The 13,735-nt window shown below is 37.3% G+C and overlaps 1 protein-coding gene across 12 annotated transcripts in view; it reads right to left on the reverse strand.

The window, feature by feature from the left end:
* TMEM232 (transmembrane protein 232) overlaps positions 1–13,735 on the reverse strand; it is a 326,702-nt gene that overhangs the window by 311,573 nt on the left and 1,394 nt on the right. For 4 of the 12 annotated variants that reach the window (XM_054684513.2, XM_054684518.2, XM_054684510.2 and 1 more), the window contains exon 2: positions 11,075–11,187. The gene's annotated coding sequence lies outside the window, so the exon portion shown is untranslated. Of the gene's footprint in view, positions 1–3,222; positions 3,307–11,074; positions 11,188–13,735 lie in introns of those variants that run through there. The other 8 variants (XM_016953607.4, XM_054684514.2, XM_063810530.1 and 5 more) reach the window with 7 other exon arrangements.

Here is a 13,735-nt window from a genome sequence, read left to right on the forward strand (position 1 = left end):
TACATTGATCACAAGTTGTTTATATTTGGGGGCCTACTGAGATTATTATCCATGGGTACCATTATGTTTAAATTAGACTCTAAATGAGTATCCTGAAAATTTCAAAATCTGTATAGACTGTTAGCTATTAGCAAAGCATTACTTCTGTTTACACAACTCTCCCTATATACATTATCATCTATACTCCTAGGGACTGCTATATCTCTTGGTACCACTATCTTCCTATCCAATATTCACTCTTCCATTGTTTTATTAAAGCAACCCTAATTTTGTTTGGAGCAGCAAAGTCTCTGGCTAAAAAACATTTCTCCTGAAGCTTTCTTTGCAACTATGAGTTCTAGCTAAAGCTTAGTAGGGGATGTTGGTAAAGTTCACTTTCATGATAGAGGCACAGTACCTTCTTCCTTGTCCCTTCCCAATTTCTTTTACCTCCCTGGATGATAGACATAAGAATGGTGATAGAACAGTCACCTTGCTATCAAGAGATGACCAGGAAGATGAAAACCACATACAAAGATGATGGGACACAAAGACAGAAGCCTGGAACATTTATGGCATTAGAGATGAACCACAAAAACTCTGAGATTCCTACTTTTTGACTTCTTGTTATTTGAGAAAATAAATCCCTATTTAGTCAAGTTGTTGGAGACGAGTTTCTGTTATATTCCATCAAATACAATCCTAGGATATCTCACACCTTCCTGAAAACCCTAGTTCAAACCTATTTCTTCAGTAAGCCTTCTGGAATGTAATAATAATAACTCTTGCATGGGACTTTATTGTTTGCAAAGTACTTTCACATACTTTATATCTTTCAATATTCATATCAGTCCTGTGGCCAGAATACCCTTCTCTTCATGTTCTCACCTCTCTGGAGTCGATGCCATCCATTCCTATGCTGTAAACCACACTGTAGAACAATGACTCCCAAGCACCTGCCTCCAATCTTGACCTCTCTTGAGCTCTAGATTTGTTTTCCAACTGAATTCTGGGCACCCAGCTCAAAGACGAGTACTTGAAACATCTAAACTGTCTATAACTTAAACTGTTATTTTCTCATTTCAGGTCCCTAAACACTGCTCTTAATCCAGTATTATTTTAATAAATCTCAGTTAATATAATCACTCAAACTGACAAGCTAGAAATTTCAGAGTTATCCTCAATTCCATGCTCTCTATAACTTCCCAAAACAATCAGGAATCAAATCCTAGATCACGGCCACTGCCATGAGATTAGGTTCTCATCATTTTTCTGATGGACTACTGTTAAGATCATTTAACTGGCCTTCTGCAGAAAGGCATCCTAAAAGATAAATCAACTATTTTTATTTATTCATTCACCAAATAGTTAAATGACTAGTCTTCTGCAGAAAGGAACTCTAAAAGAGAAATCAATTATCTTTTATTTATTCATTCACCAGATAGGTATAGAGCACCTGCTACATAATAAATATTATAAAGTTAAAAATATGGTTTCAACAAAAAAACTTGCCATGTTACAGTAAGAAGCTAGTAATCCTAAAGTCGATATAGATTTAGCAAGTGATTTATTATATTACTGTTGAAAATGCAATGAAAGTAATAGGAATAAAATAATTTACTAAGGTGGTATATTTTTTAAAGAGATTTGTTTTCTTTGGTATTGTAATGAATCAGCAGGAAACATTTTAAAGAAATGAATTCATTTGGTTTTATGGAAATATAAGCAAAAATAAGAAGTGTGATATATAGTTTAGAACATTAATTTCTAAAATACATTCTGTAAAATACTGCTTCTTGGGATGAAACTACCTCGAAAAGCTTTCTGTTGTGAAATGTTTGAGAAACCACTGGATTAGACAAAAATAAGTAGGTTTGCATATACTAAGATTTCTCAGTGTTAATATGCTCATATATACTTTACATCTCTCTGAGTAGCAGTGTGACATGTAGTATTTTAAAATTTATTGACTAAAGAAATCTTTAGAACATCATCTCCTAGAACTACATACAGGACACATTTTGGAAAATGTTAAGCATTTGTGAGCAGACACTTTACCAGGAGCTCTGGACGGACAATGAACTTCAAGACAGGAACATTTATCAAATTTATCATAACAATGAATGATTCTGATAATGAATCAGACGTTCAGCAAGAATATAGCACTACTCATTAAGATCATAAGGGTTCGTGCAGAATAGGTCTTAGTGAAATAAAAATCTGCTACCTTCAATCAAGTATGTATGTGGATTACCCAAACCAAGAATATTTATACTTTAAAGAGAAATGTTTCAGCTCATGAAATGGCTCCAGCAGTCTGCCTGGGTGCTTGGCAGTTCATCTGCAACCTGGCACAGACCCAGATTTCTTTTTTTAGTTTTACTAGTAATTCTTCATGTATTTTTTTAAAGTTCCAATAAAAATGAGGTTGAAAATGTATACTTTAAAAGACAATTTCTGAAAAACAGATAATATTAAAATTATATCAAGACTTTGGAAAGGTAACATGCATTAGAGAATACAAGATTTAGACTCTAACCTGAAGAAGCAAATTATTTGACCAACCAAATGATAGAATTTGTTCAGACATACTGTTAAGATGGTAAGGTAAATAAGAGACTCTTACTGCAGTCTTATCCCCTCCTAGAAATTTTTCTAATAGACAACTTGGATATTTTTCTCAAGATTAACGGCTTTTAAAAATTGTTTTATTACACATCTCCAATATACCCTCCTCTCTCTTTCACACACACACACACACACACACACAGAGCGCCAAATTTTTGAACCTTCTCTTTTGAAGTCCAAAAGAGTCTTCATACTAAATAAATAATAAATAAATAAAAATCAAAAAGGTGCAATTTCACCAACCACAGAGGATGTGTGAAGACTGGTCTTCTGAATTCAAGGTTGCCCCAGGATAAGCGAGTCCAGGGGAGATTAAATGAATTTCCCTATTCATAGCAATAAGAAAGTTCCCACCTCCTTTATTCTCCCCAACAAAAAAGCTTCCCCTATCAAACGACCTGGTGGCTTTTCCAGGATGGACTGCTTAGACTCTTAGGAGGGGCCCAGATAGCAGGCCCAGCCTGGGGTTGCGAGCAGTGTTTCTTCTAACAAAGCTATGGGACCCTGAGAAAGGAGGCTCAGTATTCCCCTGTGAGGATCTTTGTGGGTCTTTCAGTTGCCCTAGGATGGTGAATATGACAATAACCTGAGCTCCCAAATCATCTGAAGCAGGACCTCTTAATCACTCACCGCTGCGCTCTGAGCCGCTGGGAACCAAGGCTGGTTGCTAAGGACGCTGTGGGAGTCGCTCTGAGAGACAGACGTTGCTCTTTTACGGTCTCGTGACCAGGGCTTAGCCAATCAGGACTTCTAAGTGAATTTCCACCTGCCCTGTCCCGTCTCCACCACATTTGTGTTCAATTTCGAAAGAATAAATGCAATGTTGTGTGAAAGACCTTTATTCGTTTTTAAAGAACATAGTAATGATTTGTTTCGAATATTGTACATACTTGCATATCCTGCAAGAAGCCACGGCAAGAAGTGGCTTCACAGTGCTTTAATGTCTCCTCAGTGTCTTAATGCTGCTCCCCCAAAACAAATCAGCACTCCTATCATACCAAAAGTAGCTATGTCTTTAAATTAAATTGCCGTTCGTAAGTTCTTTTTACATAGAAAATTTGGAGCAGCCAGTGTCCTCAGCACCCGTCAGTGAGTAAACAAAGCACCTAGAATGTTCTGCTATGTACTAACCACCAGAGGGCGAATTTAAACACAAAAGAACGCCTATTTTTAAAGGTAGTATGCAATAGAATTATCTAATATAAGTCCTTTAAAAATCCTTGTAGAATTCCTATGTCTACTAACGAGCAACTGTATATATTTTACAAAGGTTCACCAGTGTAAAATACTATATGGAAGAATGGGGAAGGGCATTTATGATTAAATTCATACGTAGGCCGGGCGCGGTGGCTCATGCCTGTAATCCCAGCACTTTGGGAGGCCAAGGTGGGAGGATCACGAGGTCAGGAGTTCGAGACCATCCTGGCTAACATGGTGAAACCCGTCTCTACTAAAAATACAAAAGTTAGCCGGGCGTGGTGGCACGCACCTATAATCCCAGCTACTCAGGAGGCTGAGGCAGGAGAATTGCTTGAACCCAGGAGGTGGAGGTTGCAGTGAGCCGAGATCATGCCACTGCACCCCAGCCTGGGAAACACAGCGAGATTCCATCTAAAAAAAAAAAAATACTAAAATGTAATATACAGGGATTGTCCTGTGAAATGACCTGCCTTAAAAAATTAAAACTTTGAAAGAAAATTTAACTTGAAATACTTTGATTCAGAATTAAGTTTTTTTTGTTTTTTGAGTGCATTTTTATATTTAAAACAGAAATTACAATATGTGATCTCAGGCTTCTCTGACGTATCACTCCTAGAAGATCAGTAAGTTAAAGGTAATAATGAAAAGTGAAATTGACAAAGACTTTAAACTACATATGTGAGAGAACAAATCCTAGAATATCAACAGTGCTTACCATAATCCAGATAAAATAAAAATGAAAAGACTGTGGTATTTAATAATAGCCTGGGGGCTTGCTTGTTTTAATTTCAAGAGGTCTAGATGAACTACTATCTCATACCATAGCAAGAATAAATCTCAGAGGAATGAAACTTAAAACAGGAAATAATTTTAAATAATTTTAAGATAATATTGGTATAACCTTAGAGTCACAATAATATTAAGCTAATAGGAGACCCACAATGATTTTTAAAAATGACAAGAATATTTAGAAAATTTATGTAAGAAAAATAAATCTAATAAAGTCATACCTCCCCTTTCTCCCTTTAATTAGTCATCTACATTGAAGTTTTGACAAGACAAATCTAATTTTTTTCAAATTATTATATATATACATATATATATATATAATCCTAAAATGGCCATTAATTAGCAATTAGGAAAATAAGCATGTCAAAACCATCCTAACCCCTTAGTATGGCACAATTATGCTTTCAGAAACTATATCATTGCCTACTTGCCCAGTTTTTTCTTTTTTTTTTTTTTTTTTTTACCAGTCTTCTTTATTTTATTTTATTATTATTTTTTGAGATGAAGTCTCGCTTTTGTCCCCCAGGCTGGAGTGCAATGGAGCGATCTCGGCTCATTGCAACCTCCACCTCCTCGGTTCAAGCGATTCTCCCGCCTCAGCCTCCCGAGTACCTGGGATTACAGGTGCCTGCCACCACGCCTGGCTAATTTTTGTATTTTTGGTAGAGACAGGGTTTCACCATGTTGGCCAGGCTGATCTCGAACTCCTGACCTCAGGTGATCCACCCACCTCGGCCTCCCAAAGTGCTGGGATTAAAGGCATGAGCCACCGTGCCTGGCCCAGTCTTCTTTAGTTTTAAAAATTTTCCACTGCTATGTAATCAATTAAAAAATATTTTAAGTTTCCTAAACATATCATGAGCTCTCGTTTCTTAATAACCTCATGCATGCTCTTCCTCTGTCTGAAAATACACTTGCCCACTCACTCCTCAACTGCTGCCACAAACTCACACAAACACATACCACCCCCTGCTCCCTAATACCAGACACCAGGTAAATGCTTACTCTCGTATCAAGACTCGGATGTTAGATATTTGTCAACATTTTGGATCTGGAGAATCCAATCACCCTTCCATGCTACCTGGGGAATTCTTCATGTAATATGAATGGGAAGTGGTGTTTCATCATCCACTACAAAAGCCAAAAACGGCAGATTATATTTTCTCAGAACTCTGTGTTGGAATATGACAGAAGTTTGGCCAAGTATGTGTTCTAGTTTAAGATTTTGAATTTTTAGCAGATAATATCAAGATGAAAGTAGCAATAACTGTGCCTTGGGCCATGATAGCAGCACCCTTACATATTTTCCTGCCAAAAGATAGTTGTGGTACCTCCTGCTTCTTGGTCCTCTAGAACAGCACTTTTTTTTTCCTGTCCATTTCAATCCTCGACTTACAGCCTTCCATCAATTCTATAAACCCTGATTATCCTGTCAAATCTTCTGTTTAAAGTAACAAGTTGAGTTTCTGTTATCTTCAACCAAAGTGACACATTCACCTTGGAAGACACCTCATTTTAGAAGCCTTCCAACACAACGACTGTTCTCTCAGGATAACTTAGAAGACATCCTTCAATGTTTCCTTAGCATTCTGAGTGCTCTTATATAGCACTTATCAAAATTTTACCTAGAGAAATCTACCTAGTGAGTACTCATTAAAAAGTCAGGAAAGAGATGAAACTATTAGTAAGTTACACAATTTAAAATATGCATTATATTTTCTTCAATCATATTTCTCAAACCTTAAGCTTCAGTCCTCCAGTTGCTTGGAATCAAGGCTATTAGCATCTTCACTGCCACGATTCAAATTAGTCCATAATACTGCAATTACCCTCCTAGATTAGAATTGATTTTCCAGGGAAAACAATCTGACATCAAAAGTGAATCACAGGAAAAAACTATAGCCATGAAAAAATATTTATTAGTTTGAACTGTTGCATTAGAATTAATATTGATTTTGTAATTTAACAACTTTCTAGATGACAATTTCTTAACTATTTTTGATATTATGTGATATCAGTTTAGTTTTGCCATGGAGTGTATAACTTAATTGTAAATAATTTCTATTTGATACTGTATTAGTTTGTTTTCATGCTGCTGATAAATACATACCCAAAACTGGGAACAAAATGGGGTTTAATTGGACTTACAGTTCCACAGGGCTAGGGAGGCCTCAGAATCATGGCGGGAGGTGAAAGGCACTTCTTACATGGTGAAAGCAAGATAAAAATGAGGAGGAAGTAAAAGCAGAAACCCCTGATAAACCCATTAGATCTTGTGAGACTTATTCACCATCACGAGAATAGCACAGGAAAGACTGGCCCCCATGATTCAATTACTTCCCCCAGGTCCCTCCTACAATACATGGGAATTTTGGGAGATATAATTCAAGTTAAGATTTGCGTGGAGACACAGCCAAACCAGATCATTCTGCCAAATCTCATGTCCTCACATTTAAAAACCAATCACGCCTTCCCAACAGTACCCTAAAGTCTTAACTCATTTCAGCATTAACCAAAATGTCCACAGTCCAAAGTCTCATCTGCAACAAGCCAAGTCCCTTATGCCTATGAGCCTGTAAAATCAAAAGCAAGCTAGTTACTTCCTAGATACAAAGGGGGTTCAGGTATTGAGTAAATACAGCCATTCCAAATGGAAGAAATTGGCCAAAAACAAAGGGGTTACAGGGCCCATGCAAGTCTGAAATCCACTGGGGCAGTCAAATTTTAAAGCTCCAAAATGATCTCCTTTGATTCCAGGTCTCACCTCCAGGTCATGGTCTTCGGCAGCTCCACCCCTGTGGCTGTGCAGGTTATAGCCTCCCTCCTGGCTGCTTTCACGGGCTAGCATTGAATGTCTGCAGCTTCTCCAGGTGCACAGTGCAAGCTGTTGGTGGACCTACCATTCTGGGGTCTGGAGGATGGTGGCCCTCTTCTCATAGCTCCAATAGTCAGTACCCCAGTAGGGACTCTGTGTGGGGGCTCTTGCCCCACCTTTCCCTTCCACACTGCCCTAGCAGGGGTTCTCCATGAGGGCCCCACCCCTGCAGCAGACTTTTGCCTGGGCATCCAGGTGTTTCCATACATCTTCAGAAATCTAGGCAGAGGTTGCCAAACCTCAATTCTTGACTTCTGTGCACCTGCAGGCTCAACACCACATGGAAGCTGCTAAGGCTTAGGGTTTCCACCCTCTGAAGCCACAGCCCAAGCTCTACACTGGCCCCTTTCAGCCATGGCCGGAGCAGCTGGGACACAGGACACCAAGTCCCTAGGCTGCACATAGCATGGGGACTCTGGGGCCAGCCCACAAAACCACTTTTTCCTCCTGGGCCTCTAGGCCTGTGATGGAAGGATGCCGTGAAAGTCTCCAACATGGCCTGGAGACATTTTCCCCATGGTCTGGGGATTAACATTAGGCTCCTTGCTTCTTATGCAAATTTCTGTGGCCGGCTTGAATTTCTCCTCAAAAAATAGGTTTTTCTTTTCTACTGCATCATCAGGCTGCAAATTTTCTGAACTTTTATGCTCTGTTTCCCTTTTAAAATTGAATGCTTTTAACAGCACCCAAGTCACCTTTTGAATGCCTCGCTGCTTAGAAATTTCTTCCACTAGATACTGTAAATCATCTCTCTCAAGTTCAAAGTTCCACAAATCTCTAGGGCAAAGGCAAAATGCCACTAGTCTCTTTGCTGAAAGATAACAAGAGTCACCTTTGTCCCAGTTCCGAAGAAGTTCCTCATATTCATCTGAGACCACCTCAGCCTGGACCTTATTATTCATATCATTATCAGCATTTTGTCAAAGCCATTGACAAGTCTCTAAGAGGTCCAAACTTTCTCATATTTTCCTGTCTTCTTCTGAGCCCTCCAAACTATTCCAACTTCTGCCTATTACCCAGTTCCAAAGTCGCTTCCACATTTTTGGTTATCTTTTCAGCAACGTCCTACTCTATTGGTACCAACTCACTGTATTAGCGCATTTTCATGCTGCTGATAAAGACATACCCAAAACTGGGAACAAAAAGAGGTTTAATTGAACTTACAGTTCCACATGGCTGCAGAGGCCTCAGAATCATGGCAGGAGGTGAAAGGCACTTCTTACATGACAGTGGCAAGAGAAAAATGAGGAATAAGAAAAAGCGGAAACCCCTGATAAGCCCATCAGATTTTGTGAGACTTATTCACTATCAAGAGAATAGCATGGGAACGACCAGCTCCCATGATTCAATTACCTCCCCCTGGGTCCCTCCCACAACATGTGTGAATTCTGGGAGATACAATTCAAGTTGAGATTTGGGTGGGGACACAACGAAACCATATCAGATACCTCTCTTCATGTTGCCAAATATTTAGAGTTCTCATTAGGATTTTTAAATGCTACTAGGAATAAATGGAACAGTATCTGAAATTTTTATTTGTCAAAAAGAGAAAGGAAAGCTAATCAAATGTAAAATAATAGCAGAGAAAACAGACAACATACAGAATGAGAGAAAATATTTGCAAACTGTGTACCTGACAAAAGTCTAATATCCAGTATCTACAAGGAACTTAAACAAATATATATGAAAACAACAAACAATTTCACTAAATAATAGGCAAAGGACATGAACAGAAACTTTTCAAAAGAAGACATACATGTGGCCAACATGTATATGAAAAAAAGCTCAACATCACTGATCATCAGCGAAATGCAAATCAAAAGCACAATGAGTTCCCATCTCATGCCAGTCAGAATGGCTATTATTAAAAAGTAAAAAAATAATAATAATAATAACAACAGATGCTGGTGAGGTTTGCAGTGAAAAGGGAACAAACTCTTACATACTGTTGGGTGGGAGTGTAAATTAGTTCAACCACTGTGGACAGCAGTGTGGTGGTTCCTCAAAGAGCCAAAATCAGAACTACCGTTTGACCCAGAAATCCCATTACTAGGTATATAACCAAAGGAATATAAATCATTCTACAATAAAGACACATGCACATGTATGTTCATTGCACCACTATTCACAATAGCAAAGACACGGAATCAACCTAAATGCCCATCACTGCCCATAAATATGGTACATGTACATCATGGAATACTATGCAGCCATAAAAAAGAACAAGATCATGTCCTTTGCAGGAACATGGATGGAGCTGGAGGCCATTATCCTTAGCAAACTAACGCAGGAACAGAAAACAAAATACCGCATGTTCTCACTTATAAGTGGAAGCTAAATGATGAGAACACAGAGACACAAAGAGGGGACCAACAGACATTGGGGCCTACTTGAGGGTGAAGGGTGGGAGGAGAGAGAGGATCAGAAAAAAAACCTATTGGGTGCTAGGCTTAGTACCTGGGTGATGAAATAACCTGTACAACAAACCCCTGTGACATAAATTTAGCTACATAATAAACCTACACATGTACCCTTGAACCTAAAATAAACTTTTTTAAAAAGTCAAATGATATTAAAATGGTCATTCAACTTATAAAAATCCAGTAGAGGTTAAAGAAGATAAAGCAAGATTTTAAGAAATTTATATTGCATTTACTCAGATTATTTCTTGTACCAATGGGTTAATTTTCACAGCATTTTTAAACTTACTAAAAGATAAAATTTCTCTTACACAGTTAGTTGACATGTTTGTGATGATTAATCCTACAGTGGACATTTTAAAAATAAAATTCAATTAAAATTCTGCATAAGCATCATGTTAGTCACCTATCACCAAAGTAATCTTAGTGGTTTAAAATACAAGTATTTATTTTTCTCATTCACTCCTCTGCGTGCAGGTTGGCTAGATTTTGGTGATGTTGGCTGGGTTCACCTGGGATTGTCCCAAGAATTCCAGCTGGGTTCAGGTCTGCTCCAAATATCTCCTTCTGGAGCCCAGAGTGAAGGGGCAGTGGTTATTCAGGAGGTGCTTCTCATGGTTATGGCAGAAGCCCAAGAGGGCAAGCCAACTGAGCAAAGCCTCTGTTTGGGTCACACCTGCTAACACCTTTTTGCCCAAGGATATCACTCTACCAACTCCCCAAAGGGCAGGAAAGTCCACTCTGCCCATCATGAGGCTATGACAAGGGTATGGACATACAGTATAATACTATGGTAGAGGGATGAAAAATTAAGTCCAATAATTTGGGAATCACCATCTTCTGAACATAAATGCTATAGCCTATCAAGTAGAAAAAGAATAAACTCGGCAATTAAGAAAATTTATACCCAATTCACAATTTAAAATATTCTTGGTTGCTTCCATTTACTGTGTGTGTCCCATTAAGTGTGTAGATGTTAAATATGCTTTGCCTAACTTCCCTAACAATGTAATCAGGATCAAATGCACCATAGTGGATTGTTATATCACATCATTTTACAAAAACAAAAGAAAACAAAAACACCTCTATTGTTTGAAAGATATTTTTAAAATTGCTTATTTCAAGTTATTTTACATGTAAAATATTTAAAATATTACTAAATTTCACCTTTTAAAATACTTACCAGGCAGGGCGCAGTGGCTCACTCCTGCAATCCCAGCACTTTGGGAGACCAAGGTGGGCAGATTGCTTGAGCCAGTTCAAGACCAGCCTTGGCAACACAGTGATGCCCTGTCTCTAAAAAAGATATAAATAAAATAGTGTATAGTTGCATCACAGTACCCAATACAGTGGCTTACACATAGTAGGTGCTTAATATATGTTGCTGAGTGAATTCTTGAATAAAAAATATAGGTGATTTTTATTTTATCCTGTGAGCTGAATTTATTTAGCATCAGAATTTTTGAGCAAAATGTTAACATAAATGAATGACTTGCTTGCTCTGCACAGGCACTTTTGTTTGGTAGGACCATAGCATTCTGTGCCAACTCTTGAAAACTGTTGAAACAATCTGCAACTTTTCATTTGTATTTCAACTCAACAATAATAATGACTGGACTTTCGAAAATATGTATTAAGCCCGTTGGGGGGTGGTTACATGTATTTCTATCATATTATTTTCAAGGAAAATTAATCCTTTATTTACTAAGGAACAAAGTAAAAAACTATATTATTCTGTTAATATTTGGGCTAAAAATTTCCTTATTATTAGTTTTGGTGCCTAATAATATCCTCCACCCATTAATTGTTATATAGTGATTTAATATTTTAGTCATTTTAATGATATAAATGCTATTGTTTGATAATCCTCCCTTTAAAAGATAGAGTCAAATCCTCTTCCCCTTTAAGTGCAGGGTTGGACTTAGTGACTCTCTTCCAAAAAAATCGAACATGGCAGAAGTGATGAGGTGTAATTAGGTCATAAACGACATTGTGTTTCCTCCTTGCTGTCTGTCTCCCAGCTGTTAAGTCATAAGGACATTCAAGATGTTCTATGAACTTCATGTGGCAAGGAATTGAAACCTCATTAACAGCAATCAGCAAGAAATAAAGACATTCTTTCTATAGCTGTCTGAGTAAGAGATCTTAGAAGGGGATCCTCCAGCCCTAATCAAACTCAGTCATGTCTAAAATGACTGCATTCCAAGTAGAAGTCTTAACTAGAACCTCATGGGAAACCTAAGGCAGAACTATCCAGCGAAGCCACTCTGAAATTTTTAAATTACAGAAACTGTGACATATTAAATGTTGTTTTAAGCTGCCCAATTTGTTATGGGGGTAATTCATTGTGCCACAATAGAAACTAACACAAACATTCTGTTGTTTTCATAAAATGCATTGGCCACTTTATAAATTCATGTTTTAATTCCTGTGTTATGAGTTTCTCAAACTAATTTGAAGCAATAAACTCTGGACGATTTCAGCATAATTATTTTAGAAATATTTTGGAGAAATACAGGACGATAGAGCTTTCATAGTGCTCTAGAGACTACTGATTAAATGATATGAACAGATTTAGTAATGTAGAAAGATCTTTATTGCTGTGTCTGCCCATAACCAAATTTGCTCTAATTTTTTTCTAAAATAATTTTTCTTCTTACGAAAAAAAGCTAAGTTTTTTAGAGCAATTAAATAAAAAGTGAAACTATGCAAGCCCGTGCTCAGACATAATACTATCATTTTAGCACATTCTTCTATGTGTATCTTTAGTAGCATTTTTAAAAGGTAAGATCATACTGTACATGTTTTAAATAGAACATGAATATTTTCATGTCATTTAATATTCATCTCTAATGTAATCTATAAACATCTTCACTCTAAACCCTTCTCATCTCCATTACACTATCACTCGAGATGAAATTATTACTATTTTTTGCCTCAGCTGCTTGCCTTTAGTAGGTGGAAGCCTTTACTCTTCCCCATACAGAGCCAGGTGGATTCCTATAAAACATCAATACAGTCACATTACTCCTCTACTCTCAAAAAACCTAAATTTTGTTCACCACCGACAAGGCTTTGCAAGATCTGGCACCTAGCCTCCTTTCAGCTCTCATTTCCTATCACTTTCACCCTTTCTCACTGGCTACCTAGTTTGCTATCGGGGCGTTTCTCTTGCTCAGCTCTGCCTGGAAAACTTCTCCCACATATTCACAAATGGCTCATTCCCTCACTTCATTCAGTTCTCTGCTCAAAGATCACTTCTTCAGAGAGGACTTCCTTATTCTAAAAAAAAAAAAAAAAGCTTCCTTTATTGCTCACTTAGGCTTTTTTAATACAATCATGTCATTATTTGACATTGCACTATATTTGACAGGATATATTTATCTGTTCTTTGTCTCCCTAAACTAGAATGTCAGTTCTAACAATGCAAGCACCTTGTCTGGCTTATTTATCATTCTATCCTTATTGCTTAAAATAGTATCTGACACGAGATAGGTGCTTAATAAATATATTTTTGTTAAACAACTGTATGGATATACACTTTAAATAATAAATTATTAATCAATAATAAGTAATTGATATTTGCATTCCTGCTTATTTTTTCCTATTATGAGCAAGCATGCCATAAACATATGTATGTTATTCATGCCAGAAACATGTAAAAAACCCCTATATTTGTTTTCTAAGATTTTGGAGTCAAAAAATATGGTTATTTTTACAGTTTTTGATACATAGTGCCAAACTGCTCTCCATCAGAAAGTTATGTTTTATATCACTTCAGAAATTAATGAAAGCTACTTTCTTCTCACCTGGAAAGACAATGTGCATTTTCCCTTTTAAACAC

Source organism: Pan troglodytes, chromosome 4 (assembly GCF_028858775.2).
Source record: "Pan troglodytes isolate AG18354 chromosome 4, NHGRI_mPanTro3-v2.0_pri, whole genome shotgun sequence".
Taxonomy (NCBI): Eukaryota; Metazoa; Chordata; class Mammalia; order Primates; family Hominidae; genus Pan; species Pan troglodytes.